Source organism: Macaca nemestrina, chromosome 3, assembly GCF_043159975.1.
Source record: "Macaca nemestrina isolate mMacNem1 chromosome 3, mMacNem.hap1, whole genome shotgun sequence".
Classification (NCBI taxonomy): domain Eukaryota; kingdom Metazoa; phylum Chordata; class Mammalia; order Primates; family Cercopithecidae; genus Macaca; species Macaca nemestrina.
Window position 1 is genome coordinate 138561195 of NC_092127.1, and position 26480 is coordinate 138587674.

General features: G+C 42.5%; 2 long non-coding RNA genes and 1 pseudogene across 5 annotated transcripts in view; 1 reads left to right on the plus strand and 2 right to left on the minus strand.

Moving 5' to 3' along the window:
- Positions 1–5558, minus strand: part of LOC139362400 (uncharacterized) — a 39578-nt gene extending 34020 nt beyond the window's left edge. Inside the window, exons 1-2 of the long non-coding RNA XR_011621241.1 lie at positions 5483–5558; positions 2580–2793 (exon numbers count right to left, since the gene is read on the minus strand). This is a non-coding gene — a long non-coding RNA (uncharacterized lncRNA). The remainder of the gene's footprint in view (positions 1–2579; positions 2794–5482) is intronic.
- LOC105477271 (uncharacterized) lies at positions 2965–26111 on the plus strand. Of its 4 annotated transcripts, none has more exons than XR_011621240.1 (8): positions 2965–3522; positions 5499–5623; positions 5775–5851; positions 9229–11032; positions 11282–11357; positions 16200–17021; positions 17839–18033; positions 24766–26111. It is a non-coding gene; the product is annotated as an uncharacterized lncRNA (long non-coding RNA). The 4 variants fall into 4 exon arrangements; XR_011621239.1 differs by having other exon boundaries at positions 9229–9306; positions 10917–11032; positions 16200–18033; XR_011621237.1 differs by having other exon boundaries at positions 16200–18033.
- LOC112425852 (U2 spliceosomal RNA) lies at positions 9866–9981 on the minus strand (annotated as a pseudogene).
- Positions 26112–26480: the final 369 nt, after the last annotated feature.

The following is a 26480-nucleotide window of genomic DNA, read 5'->3' on the forward strand; positions in this document are numbered from 1 at the left end:
GCTACTCGGAGGCTGAGGCGGGAGAATGGCGTGAACCCGGGAGGCGGAGCTTGCAGTGAGCCGAGATCGCGCCACTGCACTCCAGCCTGGGTGACAGAGTGAGACTCCGTCTCAAAAAAAAAAAAAGACAAGTAAATGAATACATTATGACAAAAATTATGTAGATATTAAATTCAAAGCAGTATCTTCCTTGTTCAAGTTTCGATATGAGCATATCCTTATTCTCTTTGGTCATTTTTGAAGGGTGTTAAACAATATGCTGTCATTTCAGTGACAAATTTCTCATATCAAAGCACTCTTTCTCCCAGTTTAATAATCTTGAGTCATAGTAACAATCAGTATTCAAAGGAAAAAAGTTTTGAGTTTATAAGATTATAATATTTAAGGTAACTTGGGTTACAAGTAACAGAAAACCTAATTGAGAATAAGTGAGACTGGAAGAATTGGAAATGAGCATAGAAAACTCCCGTGAGCTATCTTGCTGTCACAGAGTTGAGAAATGAGCCAAAAATTGGAGTAGAATGTGGGGTCAAGAGGGAGACATATTTTAAAATAGGAAATACTAAAGGAAATACACTGATGGAAATGGTTGGCTAGAAAAGAGGAGGTGTTTACAGTGCTAGAGTCGTCCTTGGGGATAAGGTCTACAGCACAGTGGCAAGGGAAACCTTGGATTGGTGTATAAACAATATATCCATAGTAACAGGACAGAAGGTGGAGAATATAGATTAAAACGGAAATTGATGGATCTGTGGTGGTAGGAATGTGTCGAAATTTTATCTCATTGCTTCCATTTTCTAATTTAAACAGGAAGCAAGATAACCATTGAAAGTAAGAACTGGGGAAGAAGTTTGATGAAAGTGGAGAAAGATAGATGTCTTAGAGTGCAGTGTGGGAAACTGAATGGGCCAGGAAAATGTAGTTCCAAGCATCAACTTCAGACACAAAAATGTCCAGAGGCGTGAGACTTGATAGTCTCTGTCTCTTTTTGAGGGCCTGGAAATCTTTTTTTGAAGCTTCCAGCCAACTGCCTATCAGTAAGGGTTAACATCTCTGAACATGTTTAGGTCTACCTGGGAAGGTGACCTTGGGTCTGCCTTCTCACGGCACTGTTCTCTTGGCAACTACCAAGTTAAGCTAGTTGAGGAATGTTTTGTGCTAGGAGCTGACTGCCTGCCTTGTTTGCTGTGAAATCCCCTATCTGTGGATCTGCACATGCACTGGGAGAGCTATGAACTGGCACCCAGACAGACAACTGATGAGAGGCCTACCAAGTGAAGCCAGGCACTTCAATCTTCCTCAGGAGCTATATACACCCCAGGAAGGTGATGGAGGCCAAGAAAATGTATACATAGTAGCCTCTGAGCCTCCAGATAACATGAAGATACTATGCACTCCCTATTCCTGTATTGTATCGCTCTGTAAAGTTAAAAAATGAAGTATTAGAATGAAGTCTGTTTTATGAGTTTTACTGGTAACCAAAACCTGTGACTGGTGCTGACAGGGACAGAATTGTATTTGAAACACGACTGGCATTCAAATCCTCAATTTTTATCTTCCTGTTTTATGGTCATAATTGGCTCACAGACCCATTTACTGGCAAACCTATTACTCTCAAAGGAAATGAGACCACCATGATTGCCTTGACTAATTGCAGTTAGTCGCTCACACTCCTGGCCATGGTAGGTGAGTGGGCAGCACCTCTTAAAGCACACTTATTTGTTGGGATGAGTGATAGATACATAAACAAAACAAGGGTTATGTTAGGAAGAAGGAAACCCAAACCCTTGCTCCTACACTTTTAAATGTCTGAGCAAATTACAAAACTTCTAAGAATCTTAGTTTCTTCCTGGAGCTAATTATACCCACCTAATAGGGTTACTGTGAATATTAAAATTATTAATTTTTTTTTTTTGAGACGGAAGCTCTGTTGCCCAGGCTGGAGTGCAGTAGCACAATCTTGGCTCACTGCAACCTCCGCCTCCCAGGTTCAAGCGATTCTTCTGCCTCAGCCTCCTGAGTAGCTGGGATTACAGGTATCTGCCATCATGCCTGGCTAATTTTTGTATTTTTAGTAGAGAGTGGGTTTCTTCTTTTTTTTTTTTTTTTTTGAGATGGAGTCTTTCTCTGTCACCCAGGCTGGAGCGCAGTGGCATGGTCTAGGCTCACTGCAAGCTCCGCCTCCCAGGTTCACGCCATTCTCCTGCCTCAGCCTCCCGAGTAGTGCCCACCACCATGTCCAGCTAATTTTTTGTACTTTTAGTAGAGACGGGGTTTCACCATGTTAGCCAGGATGGTCTCGATCTCCTGACCTTGTGATCTGCCTGCCTCGGCCTCCCAAAGTGCTGGGATTACAGGCTGAGCCACTGCGTCCAGCCTGAGAGTGGGTTTCACCATGTTGGCCAGTCTGGTCTCGAACTCCTGACCTCAAGTAATCCACCTGCCTCGGCCTCCCAAAGGGCTGGGATTACAGACATGAGCCACTGCACCCGGCCTTAAATTTTTAATATACACATAAAAGTCTGCTTAGGCTGAGTTAGGCTGTAGAAACAAACAAGTCTCAAATTTCAGTGGCTTACCCAAAGGTACTTCTTGTACACATCCATATCCTTGGCATACCAGCTGTGGCTCTGCTCCAGATCTTCATTTCAAGACCAACACTGAAGAAGCAGCTTCTGGCCAGGCGTGGTGCCTCATACCTGTAATCCCAGCACTTTGGGAAGGTGAAGCCGGTGGATCGCTTGAGCCCAGGAATTGGAGACCAGCCTGGCCAACATGGCAAAACCCCCATCTCTACAAAAACAAACAAACAAACAAATAAAAAAAAACAACTTAGCCAGGAGTGGTGGCACATGCCGATAGTCCCAGCTACTCAGGAGGCTAAGGTGGGAGGATCGCTTGGGCCCAGGAGGCAGTGATTGCAATGAGCAGAGATTATGCCGTTACATTCCAGTCTGGGCAACAGAGTGAAACCCTGTCTCAAAAAAAAAAAAAAAAAAAAAAAGGCAGCAACTTCTCTCTGGGAAAGGCAGGTCTTGTGACAGGCAAACGAGAGATGGCAGAATCTCACAGCGGCATTTATAGCGTCTGCTTAGAAATGGCATGATTTCCATTCACATGTCATTGACCAAAGCAAGTCATGTCCAAACTAATATCAATGCAAAGCATAATCCCATAAGTACACATCTGATATGGAGGGGCAGTGAAAATGTCAACAATAATATAATCTATGAGAAGATATAGAAGCATAACCAATAAATGTTAGTGTCCTTCACTTTCCTCTTTTCCCTTATTGGTTCCCCCTGAGAAACACAAGTGTACAGCATAGAGAGGCTGTGTGATGTCATAATTAAGAGTGTAGGTTCTGAGAACAGACTACCTGAGTTCAAATCCTACCTCTGCCATTTTCCAGCTGTGTGGCTCCGGACAAGTTATTTAACCTCTCTATGCCTCAGCTTCTTCGTGTGAAATGGCAGTTATAATAATACCAGTGCCACAGAGCTGAGGATGAAATGAGTCCATGTAAGTGAAGTACATAGTACGTGGTAAGCCTTACACGAAAGTGTTAACTTTGTTATTGCTCTTGTCACTATTGAAGGAAACCTGTGGGAAGTCAAAAGAACTAATTTAAAATCTCAGCATTATAATTCTTTTTTTTTAGACGGAATCTCGCTCTGTCGCCCAGGCTGGAGTGCACTAGTGCAATCTTGGCTCACTGCAACCTCCGCCTGCTGGGTTCAAGTGATTCTCCTGCCTCAGCCTCCTGAGTAACTGGGATTACAGGCACGTGCCACCACGCCTGGCTAATTTTTTTGTGTTTTTAGTAGAGATGGGATTTCACCATGTTGGTCAGGCTGGTCTCCTGACCTCGTGATACGCCCACCTTGGCCTCCCAAAGTGCTGGGATTACAGGCGTGAGCCAGCACACCCGGTCGCATTATAATCCTAATAGTGATTTTAAGCAAGTTACATAATTTCTGCAAACCGCTTATTGCTTCGTCTGTAAAACTGGAATAACACTCATTTCTGGAGAGGCCACTTAGGACAATGGTTAAAAGCATGGACTGTGGAACTGGACTACCTTGGATCAAATTCCAACTCCACCACTTTCAAACTGTATGACTTTGGGCAAATTACTTAACTTCGATTTTATTATCCATAACACAGGGACAATAATCATACCTTACCTTCATAGGAATAGTATGAGAATTAAATGGATTAACAGTTGACATATAACATTGATAGAACAGTGCCTGGTGCTTAACAAAAGTTCGTTAACTCTTTGGCACATAGAGGAAGTGCTTCGTAAGTGTTAACTATTCTCACAGGCTATGAGAGGATTGGCTGTATGAACAGGCATGAAAATGCTTTATGAAAAGCAGTGGTCAGATGTGGAGACTCAGGAATCTGCAGTATAGAAGTCTATGGCTGTGTAATTAGGCTTAACCGGGCTTAGCATGTCCAGCCAGTGGCAAGCACTTTCTTCTGGAAGCCTGTCCAGTTCAGAGGGACCTCCTTAACTGCTTCCTTTAGCGGGGATGGGCTCTGGGTGCTGTGCTTGTACCTTATAACTTGTAGAAGCAAAAGCTGTTACTTCACCCTGTTTCCAACATGATCGAGCACTTTACAAATTCAGTACAAACAAAGCTTTGCACCCTGAGATAAACCAAAACCACCCCGACTAGTTCCGATCTCCAAAATAAGAAAAACTTGACTTATTTCTTGTAAACCTAAACTCCCTAACCAAAATAATTTTACGCCTGATTTTTGCTAAGGAATGTCTGAAGACACATCATAACCTTTGTGAAAATGCTAATCATGTGGGAATGGTGCTGTTTCCCCACCACAAGCTGGCCAATGTAACTATTATAATCTTTGGAATTTAGAGGGGTTTTTTTCCTTTAAATGTTTGTTTGGGGCCGGTCTTGGTGACTCATGCCTGTAATCCCAGCACTTTGGGAGACCAAGGCAGGCTGATCACTTGAGGTCAGGAGTTCAAGACCAGCCTGGCCAACATGGCAAAACCCTGTCTCTACTAACAGTACAAAAATTAGCCGGGTGTGGTGGGGCATGCCTGTAGTCTCAGCTGCTTAGGAGGCTGAGGCAAGAGGATTGCTTGAGCCCAGGATTTTGAGGTTACAGTGAGCCATGGTCATGTCACTGCACTCCAGCCTGGAAAACAGTGTGAGACCTTTATATATATAAAACGCCCTTTAAAAGCAGGCAATTAACATGGGCATTTTGTGCAATTTATAGTAATAGACTAAAATTTTTCTCATATTATCCACCAAGTTCCTGTTCTTGAGAGAGATATATATACACACACACACACGTATATATATATATAATGTTTTTGTTTTCTAATTTGAAAAGTCTGTTTTTCCAAAGTCTAACTCCCTCTTTCTTTATAAGTAAACTGTATCTTTCCTTTTCTAAGTGTTTCTATCTTGGCTATAGTTGACTAGACTAGGGGAATTCATACCTGTATTCTTTTTCAGTCCGGTCTGGCGTCTTTAACCAGGAAGAAGTGAGCTGAGAGGCTGTGGAGTAGCTGTCTTCACCAGATGGGTACAGAGAGAGGTAGAGAATGTGTGTCTGCAGAGTAGGATGAAGCAGAGACAAGGTGGGATGGGAGAGAGACGGGCTGGAGGACAACCCTACCACCAATACCCCCAACAGTTGCCATCCTATCCCACTTTTTTATTCACTTGGTAACACTAATTACTCTCTAAAAATATTTGATTATTTATTTGTTTGTGTCTCTACACCCACAGGAATGAATGTAATTGCTATGAGGGCAGGAAGATTGTCTTTCTTACCACTGAATTCCCAGGACCTCAATCAGTGCTTGGTGTAGAGTGGGCACTCCATAAACATTGGCCAAATAAATGAATTCTATTTACGTGTTCACAATTGTAGGGGAGGAAAAAGTTATGTTCCTTCTATCCATCTTAAATTCATTGGCTGAGGCCCCAGTAAATTAGACTGAATAAAGATAGACTAATAAGATAAAAGTATGCAAATCGACTTAATACAAAATTGACATGTTGTGGGAGCCTTCACAAGGAAATGGAGACCCAAAGAAATGGTGAAACTCGGGCTTGATGAAGAGTGAAAAATCGTGGGAAAATGTGATAGGACAAAAAGGGGTATGAGCTGAGAGTGGTAAACTGGGGCAAGGCACATTCGCTCGGGTTCCTTTCAGCAGTCTTCCATCTTTGAAGATAAGAATGCTCCTTTTCTGTGGATATCGGGAGGACACCTATCACATGAGGGTCTCGTAAACTGTTTCAAAGGAAGCTCAGAGAGTCCTTCCAGCACCTGCCATTTCTCAAATCCCTCAGCTTAAAATATTCAGTATGCCAGGGTGCCATATTTTGGGGTAGTATATTCTGAACCCTCCACAATCAAATTAAAATTTTGAAGCTTCTGTCCTATTGTTTCAAAGATCTTGTTACCTGCTTTGAGTTATTGCGAATTTAGCAGAATTAGGGATATGAAGTCTGAGACTTTAAAAATAATAAGACTTTACTACATGGAATGACTTTTAGTGGAGCATCCCTTCAAGACAGCTAATAATGTGTGAAACCTCACCAACCATCATGCAGAATGATCTAGGATGATTTCTCCCAACCACTCCCATGGATTATAATGATGAGCCCTCAAAAAAAGGAGAGGGGGCTCTCGTGGTTTTTTCCTGTCTTTGTTATGAAATCCAAAGGCACATGATTGCTTGGTTTTATGTGTGACTTTTATGGAACATTATTTATCCAGAAGAAGTTTCCTTCAAATTGCCTTTACCTTCCAAAATATTCAAAGGAATGCCCTTTAAAAGCAGGCAATTAACATGGGCATTTTGTGCAATTTATAGTAATAGACTAAAATTTTTCTCATATTATCCACCAAGTTCCTGTTCTTGATAAATCTGTTTTGATCACAATAAGTATTTTTTCTTTCTTTTCTTTTTTTTTTTTTTTGGTGGTTGTTGTTTTTGAAACGGAGTTTCACTCTTGCTGCCCAGTTTGGAGTGCAATGGCACAATCTCGGTTCATCGCAACCTCCGCCTCCCGGGTTCAAACGATTCTCCTGCCTCAGCCTCCCGAGTAGCTGGGATTACAGAGATGAGCCTCCATGCCCAGCTAATTTTGTAGATATGGGGTTTCTCCATGTTGGCCAGGCTGGTCTCGAACTTCTGACCTCAGGTGATCTGTCTGCCTCGGCCTCCCAAAGTGCTGAGATTATAGGCGTGAGCCACCGCGCCCAGCCAAATATATTTTTCTAGTTAGGTATTTAATTTTTGTTAATATGGAGATAAGCAGTTTCCCATCTTAATTAAGGAGTAGTGTGGATCTGTATGGCTCATTTTTGTTTGATCTCCTCTAAATGAGAAATTTTTCTATGGGCTAAAATACGATTTAGTAAATTTAAGCACTCATCAAAATTTAAAAATAAATGTATTTATAGTGCCCATTTGTTTCCAGAGTTTCCTTGTTTTTGAGTTTTTTTTTCCCGTGTGTGTGTGTGTGTGTGTGTGTGTTAAAGATACAAATAGACCATTTGTGAAGATACCATTGTTTTTAGAGAACTCATTTTCAAATGATGCAGCAGTATCTTCGACAATGTTTTATAAGCCCTTCTGATCTATATTTAGCTTTGTAGAAAATGTGTTCATAATGAGGAAGGCTCAAGGTGCAGAATAGGGGGGTCAGTGGTAGCTGGGTCCTGTCTTCACTACAAAACCAAGGATCCTTGGTTTAAGTGTTCCACTGTATTTACATTTATTTGGGCAGAGAAATATTTGCCATGGCCAGGCATGGTGGCTCATGCCTATAATCCAAGCATTTCAGGAGGCCGAAGTGGGAGGATCACTTGAGCCTAGGAGTTTGAGTCCAGCCTGGGCAGCATAGGAAGATCCTGTCTCTTACAAAAAAAAAAAAAAAAAGAAATTAGCTAGCTAGGTGTGGTGACACACCTGTAGTCCTAGCTACTTGGGAGGCTGAGGTAGGAGGATCACTTGAGCTCAAGAGTTTGAGGCTGCAGTGAGCTATGATTGAGCCACTATACTCCACCCCGGACAACACACACCCAGGCCCTATCTCTAAAAAAAAAAAAAAAAAATTCTTTTTATTTTAAAAATAGAAAAGTTTTCTTTATTTCCTCTTTTATGTAAATTACTTTGAGTTGTGTTCTCCATCTTTTTTCTTTATTCTGTTGGGACTCAGAAAACGCTACTCCAAAATGAAGTCCTCAGCAGCAGCTTCAGAAGCAAACATTTTTCTCTGACCTTCTGCCCTCCTGTCTCTCGGTCCCATTATCCCCCAAAGCTAGTGCTAGAAACTAGAATCCCTCTTTCCCAAGACAGGTCACAGAAACCAGAACACCTTTTCACTCTTAACTTTTCCTTTGCCTGTCTGTGTAAAACCTAGCCGTAAAGAAATTATCCGGCCAGTTGCGGTTGCTTGCACCTGTAATCCCAGCACTTTGGGAGGCTGAGGTGGGCGGATCACCTGAGGTCAGGAGTTCAAGACCAGCCCTGGCCAATATGGCAAAACCCCGTCTCTACTAAAAATGCAAAACATTAGCCAGGCGTGGTGGTGGGTGCCTGTAATCCCAGCTACTCGGGAGGCTGAGGCAAGAGAATCACTTGAACCGGGGAGGCGGGGGTTGCAGTGAGCCAAGATTGCGTCATTGCACTCCAGCCTGGGCAACAAGAATGAAACTCTGCCTCAAAAAAAAAAGAAAAGAAAAGAAAAGGAAAAAACAAAAACCAGAAATTATCTGACCTACTTCGTTTGACTATAGGTCACAAGACCCCCATTCAAGGAAGGAATGTAGGAATGCTGCTCAGAGAAACCAAGAAGAATCTAGACAGACAGCCCTTGCTGGGTTTCCACTCAGTCTAGTAGCATTGGATCATGCCCTTTTGTCCAGTCATATTTCTACATGTCGTTCCATACTTTTGCTGAATGTAAGCGTAAAAATGGACACTGTCCCCTGTATCTTTGGGTCTTGGTCCTGAAGGCTCCTGTGCACATGTTAATAATAAATTTATATACCTTTTCTCCTATTAATCTGGCTCTTGTCCATGATTTTTCAGAGAACCTTCAGAGGGTAAAGAGGAAATTTTCCCTTGGCCCTGACAATTCTTTCTAACTTTCAGTAGTTTTGTATAATGCCTACACTTCTGTGATAATTTTGTAATTTTTTTTCTGGTTTTTGTTAAGAAAGGCAGTTACTTTTATTCAAATTGATTTGAAAGCATTCTAAGAAGTGATTTGTGGAACCTTGGATGAAAATGGACCCATTGTGAGTCACTGTTTTTGAATGTTTTAGTACAGCCTGTTACATAATAATTGAGTCATCATTCCACCAATCTGATTTTTTATCATTCTTTGTGTTTTATAAAACGGGGCTTTGGTCTTCGTTTTCTATCTTTCCTACTTTATATAATTGAAATTGCTCAGACTGATTAAATTAATATTACCAAGTGAGAGAATTGTACGTCTACACAAGTAAAAAGTCTTAGTCATTGTCAAAATAATGTTAGAATAGACAATGACCTTGGAAAATTGTTGTATCATAGATATCTGCACACTGAACTCTATTCCTGTTATTAAGGAAGTACAGATGGAGAAGGTTATCTATTTGGCATCTATTACTACATTAAAGTCTCGCCAAGTACCTATTGACTATGTCTAAATTATGGTAATTTTTTAAAAGCCCTGAAATATAAATGTCTCCACTTGGGCACAAGCACATCCAATTGCCTTTAATGGAGATAAAATAACCATTAGGATCTTTTCCAAGCCCTTGAGTATTAGATGAAAATTTTTATAATTAGAGTGTGCAGCAATGGCTTTTAGTTTTGAAGTCTTTGCAGCCATATATTTGACTTTATTTATTTATTGGTTTTCAGACAAGGTCTCACTCTGATAAGAACAGATACTACACTTGGTCTTAGCCAAACGGCCAAGAAGCGATAGGGTCTCACTCTGTCACTGGGAGTGCAGTGGCACAATCACAGCTCACTGCAGCCTCAACCTCTGGGCTCAGGTGATCCTCCCACCTCAGCCTCCCAAGTAGCTGGGACTACAGGCACACCACACCAAGCGCAGCCAATTTTTCTATTTTTTGTAGAGATGGGGTTTTTTCATGTTGCCCAGTCTGGTCTCAAACCCATGAGCTCAAGCAATTCTTCTGCCTTGGCCTCCCAAAGTGCTGGGATTACAAGCATGAGCTACTGCACCAGGCATGTTTATATTTATTATATATTTAAAAACTTTGTTTTTTTAGAGATGGGGTCTCACTCACTATGTTGCCCAGGCTGGTCCTGAACTCCTGGGCTCAACAACCCTCCTGCTTCAGCCTCCCAAAGTCATTTGACTTTCAACAGCCAATTACTTTCTTCAGTGGCAGATTAGATCATTTCAGTGTGTTTCTTGTAACACTGTGAAATTTGTGCTTGTTTTCTTAGCAGAATTCATTTATTCTAGGTCTTTTTGATGACTTGCCTTGGCCAGGATTGGCTAGCAGATTTTACCTGTATGACAGCTTGATGCACTGGTGCAATTTGGTTGAGATTATGAGACTACATTTTGCTCAGTGGGGCAAGATGTCCTGCTCCCTTAATGATGTCTGCCATGAGAAAGAGAATGGATATTGGTGATGGGCTGTACATCTGCCATCGAGTAAGCACAGTGAAGCCTTTAGGCAACCTTTGAAAACCACTGAGTTACCTTTAATGCTGTCTCATTTTTCAGAAGAATTTAAGTGAATGATGATGCCGCAGCATCTCATGGAAAAAAAAAAAAAAAAAACATAAATAAAAAGCATTGCTCTAAACATAACATTATCAAAATTAGTGGTTAAAGCAATATATAGTACTCTTGTTTTTGATACCAGTCTTGTGAATAAAGGTATTCAGGAAGCACAGCTGTCTTTTGTTCCTGAAGCCGTAACAGGATTCAGCAGGAAAGAGCACCAAGATCAATTGGCAATGTTTATCCTGATCAAGCATGGGCACTGACGGCAGGTATGCCACCTGTTTTGACATACATTCTAGATATATGGTAGACCTGTACTATGACATATCTATGTCTATGTTTATATCTATATATAATGTCTATAACTATCTACTTGTTTGGAAAGAGCAAGAATTGGTTCTTTTGGGGGTTCACTCCTATATCCCCATACAATCAAACAATAAATATGTGTTGAATAAATCACTTGTGCAAATTATAAAATTCACATATGACCCTGTACTTTATCATATCTCCCATAGAATAGGTGCAAACCAGAGAAAAATATTGTTGAGCCCAGGAGCCCAAGCTACATGATCAACTGGAAAGACTCAGTAGGTAATTTATTCCTAGAAAGCAGCCTATGGCGACACATGATTGAAATTTCCACCTAGATAAAATGACAAATTACTACATGTCAGAGATTTCTAGTTTGCTTGTAAATAATGAGAGCTGATGATAAATCCCAGATTTCCACCCTGAGGTGCCCTGTCAGCAAAAGGGTAAATGCCATTCATTCTTCTGGAGGCCTTGCAAAAAAAAAGTCATTGCCTAACTAAAAAATATGCTGGAGTCTCACATTTTGTCTTAAAATTTCATGTGAATTTTGGATTTTATGCCACAATTTATATTTGTTATAATATTAACATTAAATTAGCAGTTACATTTCTTAAATTTTTCTTAAAAATTTTGAAAAAACTGATAGTCTCAGAAAATGTGTCATGTTTAGCTTGTGGCTTGGCATACCATCAAGTCCAAGGAGCACGTGACAGGTGAGAAAGGTGAGTGCAATCCATGGAACTTGGTCAGTGCAGTAGGTTGAATTGTGTCCCCCCAAAAGATATGCACAAGTTCAGCTGGGCATGGTGGCTCACACCTGTAATCCCAGCACTGTGGGAGGCTGAGGCAGGTGGATCACCTGAGGTCAGGAGTTTGAGACTAGACTGGCCAACATGATGAAATTCCGTCTCTACTAAAAGTACAAAAATTAACCAGGCATGATGGCAGGTGCCTGTAATCCCAGCTACTCGGGAGGCTGAGGCAGGAGAATCGCTTGAACCTGGGAGGCAGAGGTTGCAGTGAGACGAGATTACACACTGCACTCCAGCCTGGGTGACAGAGTGAGACTCTGTCTCAAACAACAACAACAACAAAAGATACGCACAGGCTCTAGCTACCCCACTCCCCTTTCTGTGAATATGACCTTATTTGGATATAGGGGTCTTTGCAGATATAATTGAGGATCTCAAAATGAGATAATGCTGGATTTAACCCATTGAGTGTGATCCGAGACCCAACGAAACAGGGGAGACAGTCATATGAAGAAGGAGGCTACTATGGTTTGGATGTGGTTTGTCCCCGCCAAAACTCCTGTTGAAATTTGATCCCCAGTGTGGCAGTACTGGGAGACAGGAAGTATCTGGGTCATGGGGCAGATGCCTCATGAATGATTAATGCCCTCCCAGTGGAGTGAGTTCTCATTCTTGTGGGACTGGATTAATTACTGAAGAGCAGGTTGTTATAGAAGTGAGTTCAGCCTCCTAGACTCTCTCTCTTGCTTCCTCTCTCACCGTGTGATCTTTTGGCACACACCTGCTTCCCCTTCCTCTTTCGTCCGTGAGTTGAAGTGGCATGGGACCCTGACCAGTTGCAGCTACCCAATCTTGAACTTCCCAGCCTACAGAACTGCGAGCTAAATAAGCCTCTTTTCTTTATAAATTACCCAGTCTAAAGTGTTCTGTTATAGCAACAAAAATAATGGATAAGAAAATGGTAGGGGATGCCCTGGCATGGTAGCTCACGCCTGTAATCCCAGCATTTTGGCAGGCCAAGGCAGGCAGATCACCTGAGGTCAGGAGTTCGAGACCAGCCTGACCAACATGGTGAAGCCCTGTCTCTACTAAAAATACAAAAATTACCCGGGCTTGGTGGCGCGCACCTATAATCCCAGCTACTTGGGAGGCTGAGGCAGGAGAATTTCTTGAACCCAGGAGGTAGAGGTTGCAATGAGCCGAGATCATGCCACTGTACTCCAGCCTGGGTGACAGAGCAAGACTCTGGAAAAAAAAAAAAAAGTGAAAATGACAGGGGTTGAAGTTATGCTCCCACAAGTTATGCTCCTCAAGAGCCACCAGAAGCAGAAAGGATTCTCCTTGCAGCTTCTGGTGGCTGGAAGGATTCTCCCATAGAGCCTTTGGAGGGAGCATGGCCCTGCTGACACCTTGATTTCTGAATTGCAGCCTCTGGAAGTACAAAACAATCATCTATTGTTTCAAGCCACCAAGTTTGTGGTTACTTCAACCCTGGAAAATCAATATACTTAGGAATTGCAAAAATTACAATTCCAAAGATAATACTTCCAATATTTGAATCCTGCTCTGGCCATATAGTTCAAAGTCATTTTTAACCACTGCTCTCCAACAAAGTGGCAAAGCTACAACTAATCTTAAATCCAATGTCTGATCAGCTTCGCTAACTCCCCTCACAGTAGCTTGGCAAAGTAAACCTTTATCTTGAGACATTAGAAGCATTTTTACTAGATTCAGGTGACATAAAAATGTACAAATTTGGATAAATACTGAGGAAAATATCTTTGTCTATAAAAATTCAATTATTTGTGCCTCAAAGTATTAATAATTTAGTCTGAACTTCAGTTCTCTAACTGGCCTCACTGAACATTGGGCTGTAATATTCACCTCTTATCTATTGCCATTTTGTAAAAGTATCTAGAAGGTTTTAAAAAAAAATAGTTGTGAAGAAAGATTGCCAGAAGATATATTTTAATATTTTGTAAAGTATTTTTAAATAACTTAAAGGCACGAACTCATCTGGTATTGGCAACTGTGACTTGGAAAATAAATTCAGCATATTTTTAGAACATACTACTAGACAAGTTGGTCACATCCATCTATATAATTAGAAGAGGGGCACTTCTAATGGGGCATTCTTACAGTATATATTAAAAATTGTGGGAAATGTTTCACAAAATGCTAGGAAATTAAAAGTCATTTTATACATGACTGACAAGAGAAAACTGATTAGAAAACAAAACCAGGCCGGGCGCGGTGGCTCACGGCTGTAATCCCAGCACTTTGGGAGGCCGAGGCGGGCGGATCACAAGGTCAGGAGATCGAGACCACGGTGAAACCCCGTCTCTACTAAAAATACAAAAAATTAGCCGGGCGCGGTTGTGGGCGCCTGTAGTCCCAGCTACTCGGGAGGCTGAGGCAGGAGAATGGCATGAACCCGGGAGGCGGAGCTTGCAGTGAGCCGAGATCGCGCCACTGCACTCCAGCCTGGGCGACAGAGCGAGACTCCGTCTCAAAAAAAAAAAAAAAGAAAACAAAACCAAAATAAACAACGTTTTTTTTTTCTTTTATTTTGAGAGGATCTCACTATGTTGCACAGACTGGAGTACAGTGGCATGATCTCGGCTCACCGCAATCTCCACCTCCCAGGCTCAAGCTGTCATCCTCCCACCTCAGCCTCTCGAGTAGCTGGGACTAGAGGCACATGCCACATGCCCAGCTAATTTTTGTATTTTTTGTAGAGACAAGATTTTGCCATATTGCCCAGGCTGTTCTTGAACTCCAAGCTCAAGCGATCCACCCTCCTTGGCCTTCCAAAGTGCTGGGATTATAGGCATGAGCCACCACACCCAGCCACCAGCAGTGTTTATGATGCCAAAAGTGACATTAATTTCTGACCTTATAAATATTAAAAACATTATTATGTCACTTAGTAGATTCAGAGCTTGGTTTCCCATGACTTTCAGTTAGGTAATCTTTTAAATTTGGCCAATCATATGAGAGAATAGATCAAGCTTTCTTTGAATGTGAGAATATCTTTGCCTAAAATTACTCCCACTTCTGACTCTCACAATACTGCGTTAAAAAACAAAATATCAGTGAATTTAATTTAAGGAACTAACTGACACTTATTAGCAATTCATGAATCAGGCAGCATCCTGTTTATAAAATAGAGGGAGCTCCTTTGGGCATGGCAGAACAGTTGGTTTTTATAAGGTAGCTTGAGCAAGAACAAGGAAACAGCATAGGGCAAAAAGTGACATTAGGTTACTACTTCAGGTTACTTTCCTTGATGGGTTAAAGCAGAGGGGGCTTCCTTATCATGTCTGCTCAGGTTAACTGGATCCATTACAATTGGTTGCTGTGAATCTCTTTGGTTTTTGGGAATACTACCTATCTGGAAATTGTTCTGTTTTTTAAAGTTTCAGTTTGATTGTGTGGTGCTTGACGTGAGTGACTCCATTTTGGTTTGGTCTGTTGGGGCCAAGTGCAGGAGCTCAGTCAGAAACAGTGGACTCCCTTAAATTTTATTTATCACTGAATTCAATCCTTTCTATTTTACTCTCTTTCAAGTATCTTCTTCCAAATTTCCTAAAAGGGTGGAGGAGTTTATAAAGTTGCTATTCCCTAAGTAGAGAGAAGGAAACTGTGTTAAAAATGGCTCCAACAATGGGGCACTTCTCAAATCACAAGGCATCTCCTATTTCAAAATTTTTTTGTTTGTTTGTTTCTTTTTTTTTTTTAATTTTATTTATTTATTTATTTTTATTATTATTATACTTTAAGTTCTAGGGTACATGTGCATAACGTGCAGGTTTGTTACATATGTATACTTGTGCCATGTTGCTGTGCTGCACCCATCAACTCCTCAGCACCCATCAACTTGTCATTTACATCAGGTATAACTCCCAGTGCAATCCCTCCCTCTTCCCCCCTCCCCATTATTTCAGAATTTTTGTTTCACAACTAAAAAGAATGGTTTTACCCTGGTTACTCATGTACTCTTGCTACATTGTTTTTCAAGCAAAAACTCTGAATTAGAGGTTGCTGCCCTTGAGTGGCTTCTTTAGCCCAATGACATGTTTACTGGGTAAATAAAATAGAATTTTAGGAATCTGTTCTTAGGATATACCAAACAACTCCTAAAGTGCTACTTTTCCTAATAGCAAACAGTAGCTACAGTTTCAGGTTACAATTGCATTGTTTAAGCCAAGCACCATTAAAAGGTTTGTGGAGCAAGGAACAGATTCAATTAGTTATTTAAATTATAAAGATAGAAGCAAATAGAAGTGTGTTTCTGATTGTAGGAAAAGACATTCTATTAGAATTTCATAAAGGAAGTTGACACCATTAACCCATTTGTTTTTACCAGGATGTCTATGTTGAAAAGCAGGTTATTTAATTCTGCTATTTAAAAGTGGCTATGGACCGAGCGCAGTGGCTCACGCCTATAATCCCAGCACTTTGGAACTGAGGCAGACGGATCACCTGAGGTCAGGGGTTCGAGACCAGACTGATCAACGTGGAGAAACCCCGTCTCTCTACTAAAAATACGAAATTAGCTGGGCGTGGTGGCACATGCCTGTAATCCCAGCTACTCAAGAGGCTGAGGCAGCAGAATCGCTTGAGCCCAGGAGGCAGAGGTTGTGGTGAGCCGAGACAGCGCCATTGTATTCCAGCCTGAGCAACAAGAGTGAAACTCCATCTCAAAAAAAAAAAAAAAAGAAAAAGAATTAATTGAAATAATGACAGGCTGTGGAAAAGGAAGGATTTACAAGAACAATAAGTCTCTTTTCACCTCTATTCCCTAGGACTCTAGTTTTCCTGTGAATTCATTTTTGTTTCTCCTTTACAAAACTATAGATATGCAGAGGCCAAGGAAAACTTCCCCTTTACCCTCTGAAGATTCACTGAAAAGGCATACAAATTTACACAGAAGGCTTCAGATTGAAGACCCAAAGACAGAGTGGACATTGTCCATTTTTATGCTTAGGTTCAACAAAGTATGGAGAGCTGTGTAGAAACCTGATTGAACAAAGAGCGTAGATCCAATGCCAATAGACTGAGTGGGGAAACGTAGTAAGGCGTGTGTGTTCAGATTCTTCTTGGCCCCTGTGTGCATACATTCCTTCCTGCTGGGGGTGGGGCGGAACCCTCTCTGGAATGGGGGTCTTATGACCTACAGTCAAACAAGGTAGGTCAGATCATTTCTTTATGGTCGGGTTTCACACAGAAAGATGGAGGCCCCGGGCTCACGCCTGTAATCCCAGCACTTTGGGAGGCCAAGGCTGGTGGATCATGAGGTCAGGAGTTTGAGACCAGCATGGCCAATATGGTGAAATCTCGTTTCTACTAAAAATACAAAAATTGGCTGGGCGTGGTGGTGCACGCCTGTAGTCCCAGCTACTCAGGAGGCTGAGGCAGGAGAATCACTTGAACCCAGGAGGCAGAGGTTGCAGTGAGCTGAGATCACACCACTGCACTCCAGCCTGGTGACAGAGCGAGACTCCTTCTCAAAAAAAAAAAAAAAAAAAAAAAAGGATGGAGGGAAAGTTAGATGATATTTTAAGTTTTATGACTGGATTTCAGGAAACAGGGTTCTGGTTTCTATGACTCGCCTTGGAAAGAATGGTACTGAGAGACAGGAGGACAGGAGAAGGTCAGAGGAAAACACTGAGGCCTTCATTTTGGGATATTGTCTTCTGAGTCCCAACAGATAGTTATACAAATTTCAAACTATTCAGAACATCTCAACCTTATGTGAAAGAAAAATAAATCTCAAGACCCCAAAATCACTAAGCCAAAGGGAAAAGTCAAGCTGGGAACTGCGTCAGGCAAACCTGCCTTTTATTTTATTCCTAAATAAGATAGCTACAAAGATTTTAAAAAGCTACATACCTCCTTCACAATTTGCCCGTTAGGAAATTTCTTGTGGGTCCCAAGATCTTTACTCTAAAATGATTCTGTTGAATTTCACCCTGGCAAAGTAAATTGACAGCCTATCTTCACAGATGCAGGACAAACGAGAGAACTCTAAGTCATCCCTGTGCTCACCTGAGACAGATGCATGTCTGATTGCTTCCGCTGATGTAAAAATGCAGATTTGCGGCCAGGCGCAGTGGCTCAAGCCTGTAATCCCAGCATTTTGGGAGACCGAGACGGGCGGATCACGAGGTCATGAGATGGAGACCATCCTGGCTAACATGGTGAAACTCCGTCTCTACTAAAAAATACAAAAAACTAGCCGGGTGTGGTGGCGGGCGCCTGTAGTCCCAGCTACTCGGAGGCTGAGGCAGGAGAATGGTGTGAACCCAGGAGGCTGAGCTTGCAGTGAGCTGAGATCCGGCCATTGCACTCCAGCCTGGGCGACAGAGCAAGACTCTGTCTCAAAAAAAAAAAAAAAAAAAGCAGATTTGCTGAGATGAAGATGTAAGTAATTTTCCTCTATGGCCCTCTCATGTGTAAACTGTGTATTCGGTGATGTCCAAAGTCTCAAAAGAATGCAAATGTTTCTTTGTCTCTTAACCCATACCTTTTACAATTTCTTTCTCTTTCCCCAGTATCTGCCCTTTCCCTTTTAAATATTGAAGCCCTTAAAATCATCTTTGGAGAAGGCACAGACCTGGCCCCTGGGCATGCATTCTTAATCTTGGCAAAATACATTTTCTAAAATTTCTTTTTTTTTTCCCCCCGAGGTGGGGTCTTGCTGTGTCACCCAGGCTGGATTGCAGTGGTGCAATCTCAGTTTACTGCACCCTCCACCTCCTGGGTTTAAACGATTCTCCTGCCTCAGCCTCCTGAGTAGCTGGCATTACAGGCACATGCCACCATGCCTGGCTAATTTTTGTATTTTTTGTGGAGACCGGGTTTCACCATGTTGGCCAGGCTGGTCTTGAACTCCTGACCTCAAGTTATCTGCCTGCCTTGGCCTCCCAAAGTGCTGAGATTACAGGCATGGGCCACAGCGTCCGGCCAAATTTTCTAAGTTGATTGAGGCCTGTTTCAGATACTTTTTGGTTCACAAATTGGCAACCATGGAGGAAGTCAGGTGGAGATGCCCTTGACCTTTGGCAAATCTCCTATCTGGCCAGGACTATCTTTATTGCTCAAACTAATAGGTCAATTTGCTGAGACCTGGGAGCTGCCCCCTCCAGATAATCCCTGATCTCCCAAAATTTGGTTGAAATCTAAGGTTTATTTTGCTGTACAACTCCTTTTCTGGAGTTTTACTCACTTTCAACAAGGAAAGTGAACTTTTCCTGCTTCCATAATGATGGATGGAGAGCAGGCAACAACTTTCTGGAGTTTCAACTTGCTTTGAACAGGTAAGGCAAGTTTGAGGTTTTTTTCTGCTTCTAGGATGGCAGACAGCAGTCTTCAGCCTGAGCCCCATTCCTAGGTAAGTAGCTGAATTGGGGTTTTGTCTTGGAAATCTCCTTAATGGCTAAAGTTAAGATTAACAACCAGCTGGTCTTAATTTCTCCTTGCCATTAGAGCACTCAGTAATCTAATATAAATTATAAATCTAATATGTTAGATTTATTTTGGGTTTGATCAACTCTATCTGACTTGAGCAAATCCAAAGGAAAGTTCCAAATTATGGGGAATAAGGCCTCTGAATTGGCTACATTCCTGCAGCTGAAAATAAAGGAAAAAAAAGGGAAAAAGTAAAAGCAGCCAGCCGGGCATGGTGGCTCAAACCTATAATCCCAGCACTTTGGGAGGCCGAGGCAGGCAGCCTAGGAGTTCGAGACCAGCCTGGGCAACATAGTGAGACCCCATCTCTACAAAAAATACAAAAATTAGTTGGGCATGGTGGCATGTGCCTATAATCCTAGCTATTCAGGAGGCTGAGGTGGGAGGATTGCTTGAGCAGGAGAAGGGGGTCGGGGAGGGTGGGGAGGTGAAGACTGCAATGAGCCAAGATGGAACCACTGCATTCCAGTCTGGGCGACAGTGAGACCCTGTCAACAAAACAACAACAACAAAAGAAAAATAAAGCATGTCAAACAAATACATCCTTTATTGGAGCAGGGGAAAGGGGAAGTGTAAATGTGAAAAAGTGGCCAGGAATTCCCAAAGACAAGTTTGAATCCATAATCATTTTAAGCGATTTTGATGAAAGCATTAACATTTTGCCAAGTTCTGTTTTCTCTCTACTTCATGGAAGAGCTAATTCTAAATTTATCTCCCAGGTAAAGATTCATTTAGGAAATTTCCTTGTATAGTTGAAGTTGCTTTTATTTCAAAATTCAAAGGACCCAGCTGGTATTTGGTGAGCATTTCCTGCGTGAGGCACACCAAACCCCTTTGCCCTCCAGGTCCTTCCGGGGACAAGTCAGCAGTCCACAGGTTCCTAAGGTGGCCCTTGGCCCTGAAACCAAGGGGTAAATTTGATCAGGTCTGCCTGACTTGCTTGCTTTTTGGTCACTTGCTTTTTGTTCATCTGTTTTCCTTTTTCCATGAAGCTGAAGGCCAAGGTAGCTGGAGGCCTTGCCACTGAGTGCTGAAACTTAACCTTCCCTACTTTGTAGACAGCGTTCATAGGTCACCATGGTAAGAGCAGCAAAAAAATCATTGTTTCTCAGGAATTTGGGCCAGCTCCTGTCCAGTTCAAACTGCTGGAGACCACCAACGCTTCAGCTGGGCCTGCACTAGTTACTCAAGAGGTGGCCTTTTGATGTGGGAGGGCCAAAAACTCCACCTCAGCTCACGCTAACACCACCATTTTCTGTACATGTGTCCTGTGAAATGCCATGAGCCCTGACTATACTTGTGCAGAACAAACCTGTTAACATCTTTTTTCTCCCCCGGTGCCAATCACCTTTCCCCATGCCTTAGACCATCTCACTTCCCTAACGCATAAATATCCCTAAACTTTATCTTCGGGCAGGGGGATTTGAGAGCTGTTCTCCTGTCTTAGTGCTCGGGCTTTGTGAATAAATCTTTCCTCTTTTGCAAAACCTGTGTTACAGTAATTGATTTATTGCATACGGGCAGAATGGACCTGGGCCTGGCCAATAGTAGCCCTCGATTCTGTGCTCTTACATAAGGGCAAATTCTCATTCTCATGGTGACCATAATTCCAGTGGTTAAAACTGCTGCTTAGCTTCGACACAAGAGTTTTCATTTTGCTGGGCCGGGCGCCGTGGCTCACGCCTGTAATCCCAGCACTTTGGGAGGCCGAGGCGGGCGGATCACCTGAGGTCAGGAGTTTGAGACCAGTCTGGCCAACATGGCGCCACTGCGCTCCAGCCTGGGGGACAAGAGTGAGACTTCGTCTCAAAAAAAAAAAAAAAAAATTTTCATTTTGTAATAAAAACCGTAGTGTCTTATGTTTTGTGATGATTATAGCTGTGGCCTCTTTGTCTCCAAATATAATTTTTGCCCTGATTAAGTGGGGGGAAATTTTTCTAAGTTAGAGGTTTACAATGTGACTGTATATCAGATTTACTTTTTTTTGTTGCTATTTTGTTTGTTTGTTTGTTTGTTTGTTTGTTTTTTGAGATAGAGTCTTGCTCTGTTGCCCAGGCTGGAGTGCAATGGTGTGATCTCGGCTCACTGCAAACTCTGCCTCCCGGGTTCAAGTGATTCTCTTGCCTCAGCCTCCCAAGTAGCTGAGATTACAGGTACCCACCACTACACCTGGCTAATTTTTGTATTTTTAGTAGAGATGGGGTTTCACCATGTTTGCCAGGCTGGTCTCAAACTCTTGACCTTAAGTGATCTGCCCACCTCGGCACCCCAAAGTGCTAGGATAATAGGCATGAGCCACCATTCCTGGCCCTGTTAGACTTACTTTTAAAAATAATTGTTGATGCCTGGGTCCCACCCTCAGACATTTTGATTCACTTGATCTGGGATGGGACCAAGGCATCAATATTTTTTTAAAAAACACTCGCCTCCCTAGACCACTCTAGTGTGGAGAAATGCTGTTCTAAGGGACTTGAACCCTGGAGTCCATATCCTTTCATCTTTGAGTTTTGAGACCCCTGAGAGTTTCTGCTGCTGGTTTCTAGGGTACCTTACTATTTGTAGGGCCAGCGGCAGGCACTTTGGTCTCTGCAATATGGTTCCTTTTAAGAATGGGAAAGTTGACGGGACGTTTTGCTCTTTTGAGTACAGTTAAGGATGGTCTAGTGATCTTATGTGTACCCCTAAAAGCTTAGGAAACGAACACATTACTGCAGGGCTACTGCAGACTCCTCTGAGGAAAGATGTACAATAATGACAGCCCAAAGTCTAAACTTGCATCAACATCCGGTACAGAAAACAGCTGTTAGCAAAGAAACTCATTAGCATCCTATTTGAGCTCTCTTGCAGGGAATAATCTTTCACTAGGCTGGGAAACACTTTGAGAACTGTTGTTTTACGTGTGATGTTGACTGTGCAGCTCACACAGCATGGTTGAGAGCTCTCAGCTCTATTTTCAGCGGCTGGTAGGTAGTAGTGACAACTAAACAAAGACTAGAATTCCAACAATGCTGTCTGCCCCAACTCAACAGGCATGACAAAGCAGCTTTCGATATACTCTATCAGTAAAGATGGTAAATACACAGGGAAATGTTTGAAATAGGAATACCCTACCCACTCCCAGAGTGTAAGGAAGACAGGCATCCAGTGGGCAAAGCAAATGCTCCCTATTTAGGCTGGAGAGCCTGTCTTTAGCCAGAACATGAAACAGAAATGGGGAAGGCGAGGACTACGTTGATGTAGTAAGCATTTACTTGGGAGACTTGACTTGAAAAAAGGAGCAGTCAAAACAGGAAAAAGTCAAGGACCTCTCAAATAACATCCTATTTGCTATAGAGAGAGACAGCCTTAATTTGATAGAAAGGGCTGCTACCCAAGGTCAAGGTGTTGTCTGCAGGTGACTAAGATTTGCGTGGGCACAAAGACAAGGAATATAGAATGCCTATGTAAACTGTAAAGTGTAATACCAATTTGATGGTGGTGGTTCATTACCTAGAGGACCTTGCTACTCAAAGTGTGGTCTTGAACCAGCATCATCAGCCTCACCTAGGAAGTTGCTATAAATGCTATTGAATGTGCTTTTATTTATTTTTTAATTGTAGTAAAATGTGCATAACAGAATTTACTGTTTTAACCATTTTTAAGTACAGTTCTTCTGTGGCATTAGGTACATTCACATTGTTGTACAACCTCATTACTCCATCTCCAGAACTTTTTTAATCATCTGAAACTGAAACTCTGTACCTTGAATGTGCTTTTTTTTTTTTTTTTTTTTTGAGACGGAGTCTCGCTCTGTCTCCCAGGCCAGAGTGCAATCTCGGCTCACTGTAAACTCCATCTCCCAGGTTCAAGTGATTCTGCTGCCTCAGCCTCCCAAGTAGCTGGGATTACAGGCATACACCACAACACCCAGATAATGTTTGTATTTTTAGTAGAGACGGGGTTTTCCACGTTGGCTTGACTGGTCTCTAACTCTTGATCTCAAGTGATCTGCCTGCCTCAGCCTCCCAAAGTGTTGGGATTCCAGGCATGAGCCACCATGCTTGGCCCCACATATGCTTCTAAACAGGATCTCCAGGTGGTTCATATGTACAGTAAAGCTGGGAAGCACTGTTCTAGGAGACTTCTCGCCATGGTAAACCTAATAGCATACTGTGTGGTAGACACTGTACTAAGTATTCTGCATGTTTTATCTCATCTAATCCTCCCAGCAACCAGATGAAGTAGATACTATCATGAACTCACTGTACAGATAGGGAAACATGTAAGCATTGTACTTAAAGTTGTACAACTTGAAGGGATGGAGCTGGAGCTGGGTCTGTGATTCCAGAGTGTGTGCTTTACTCCCTCTGAACTTTTTCTCTTTTTTTAGACAGAGTCTTGCTCTGTCACCCAGGCTGGAGTGCAGTGGCATGACCTTAGCTCACCACAACCTCCGCCTCCTGGGTTCAAGCAATTCTCCTGCCTCAGCCTCCTGAGTAGCTGGGATTACAGGCATGCACCACCATGCCCAGCTAATTTTTTTTTTTTTTTTTTGTATTTTTAGTAGAGACAGGGTTTCACCATATTGGCCATGCTGGTCTCAAACTCTTGACCTTGTGATCCTCCCACCTTGGCCTCCCGAAGTGCTGGGATAACAGGTGTGAGCCACTGTGCCTGGCCCTTTTTCTTTTTTTTAAGACAGGATCTCACTCTGTCACCCAAGCCAGAGTGCACTGGTGCAAACCCAGCTCACTGCAGCCTCAGCTTCTTGGGCTCAAGTGATCTTCCTGCCTCAGACTCCCATGTAGCTGGGACCACAGGCATGTGCCACCATGTCCGGCTAATTTTTGTGTTTTTTTTTGTTTGTTTGTTTTTATTTTTTGAGACGGAGTCTCGCTCTGTCGCCCAGGCCGGAGTGCAGTGGCCAGATCTCAGCTCACTGCAAGCTCCGCCTCCCGGGTTCACGCCATTCTCCTGCCTCAGCCTCCCAAGTAGCTGGGACTACAGGCGCCCGCCACCTCGCCTGGCTAGTTTTTTGTACTTTTCAGTAGAGACGGGGTTTCACCGTATTAACCAGGATGGTCTCGATCTCCCGACCTCGTGATTCGCCCGTCTCGGCCTCCCAAAGTGCTGGGATTACAGGCTTGAGCCACCGCGCCTGGCCTAATTTTTGTATTTTTTGTAGAGAGTCAGTCTCACCATCTTGCCCAGGCTCCCTCTGGACCTTTTCTGTGCCCAGAAATATCCCAGCAGGTGTCTTGCATTTGAGAATGTGCATTGAGGAAGAAAGATGCCTCAATATGGAGAGGGAAGAAGTAAAATAAGATCCCCACTGCAAATAAATGTTTTTTCTGTAGTTTTACACAGCTCTTGCATTCAGTAAAGAGATCTGGAGAATCTGGGACTGTGCTTTCACAGTATTATTTCATTGTGTCTCCCCAGAAACTTGAGTCTCCTAATCAAGATTTTCTTTCCTTTCTTAGGCATTTCAGCTGATTCTATTTCTTTCTTTTTGGACTCTTTTGGAAAAACAGAGAAATCAAACAGGAAGCTGCTGCTGGGGAGTTCTGTGTTGGATGGGATAGTGTGGCCAGGCTCACTGTTCTACTATCTCAAACCCCAAGGTTTCAGCATGACTCAGGGGGTGCAAACTCCAAAAGGTCTGACTTGGAATGTGACTTAGGAACTCTGGCCGGTCTCCCTTGCTCAGATCTGAAACTGGGAAGTTTACAAAACCCAAAACCTTGCATAATCAGAAAGAATAAATCCCTATAAGGAAGAGAAACACAACGGAAAATTCCACTGGAGATATCTGAAATTGCCTGACTCTTGTGTCAGCAATTGGGAGGTGAGATGGGGTCAGATGGCCACAAAGAATACACAGTTGGACAAGATCTATCCTTCCTGGAAGTTAATTCCTGGAGGGCACTGCTGGTCATTAAAAGTTGCTAGAAAACTGTAGAAACTAAGACCCAGTGTTGTGTTTGTGTGTGTATATGCAGTGGCACAATCATAGCTCACTGTCACCTATTATTCCTGGGCTCAAGTGATATTTTTGCCTCAGCCTCCAGAATAGTTAGGACTACAGGTGCACCACCACCACCACACCCAGTTAATTTTTTAAATTTTCTTGTAGAAACAGAGTCTCTGTGTTGCCCAGACTGGAGTTGAACTCCTGGCCTCGGCCTCCTGAAGTGCTGGGATTACAGGCATGATCCACTGTTCCCAGTCCTGGTCTTCTTAATGATTGTTTCAGAACTACTCATGATCAAAGATCAGTTAGACAAACGGTTCTCAATCCTGGCTAAGGCTAGAATCAATCACCTGTAAAATTTATTTAAGAATCTGGATGCCCAGGACCCATTCCCAGAGATTTGGATTTAATTGGTCTGGAGTGACCCAGGCCCAGGTATTTTCCAATGTGTGTCCAAGGTTGAGAAACACTGAATTAGACAAAGTAGGGCAAAAGTGTCATTTATTTTTGTATTTGCTATGCCTAACACAGTATCTGTCCCTTAGTTAGGTATTCCATAACAGTTCATGGAATATGTATGTGAATAAATGAATTAGTGTCATTACATAAACAACTATTAGCACTTAGGTTGCACTTTATGGGTTTTAAAATACTTTTGTGTGTGCTGCTCTCATTTTAGTATGTTAAAAAGGTAAACTGAGGCACAATTAAAAAAATCTTTTTAAAGTTTATTTGAGCAAACAATGAATCACGAATCACACAGCTCCAAACCAGAAGCGATCTAGGGGCTTCGTTAAGGAAGTATGAAAGAGGGACAGGTTCTTTTTTTTTTTCTTTTTTTTTTGAGACGGCGTTTTGCTCTTGTCGCCCAGGCTGGAGTGCAGTGGCACGATCTCAGTTCACTGCAAACTCCACCTCCCGGGTTCAAGTGATTCTCCTGCCTCAGCCTCCTGAGTAGCTGGGACTACAGGCACCCACCACCACGCCTGTCCAATTTTTGTATTTTTAGTAGAGATGGAGTTTCACCACGTTGGCCAGGCTGGTCTTGAACTCCTGACCTCAGGTGATCCATCCACCTCTGCCTCCCAAAGTGCAGGGATTACAGGTGTGAGCCACCGTCCCCGGCCCTAGGGACAAGCTCTTATACCATGAGTACCTAAGTAACACATAGAAAAGATTTGATTTGTTACAGCTATGAAGTTGCCTTATTTCTATACTACTGGA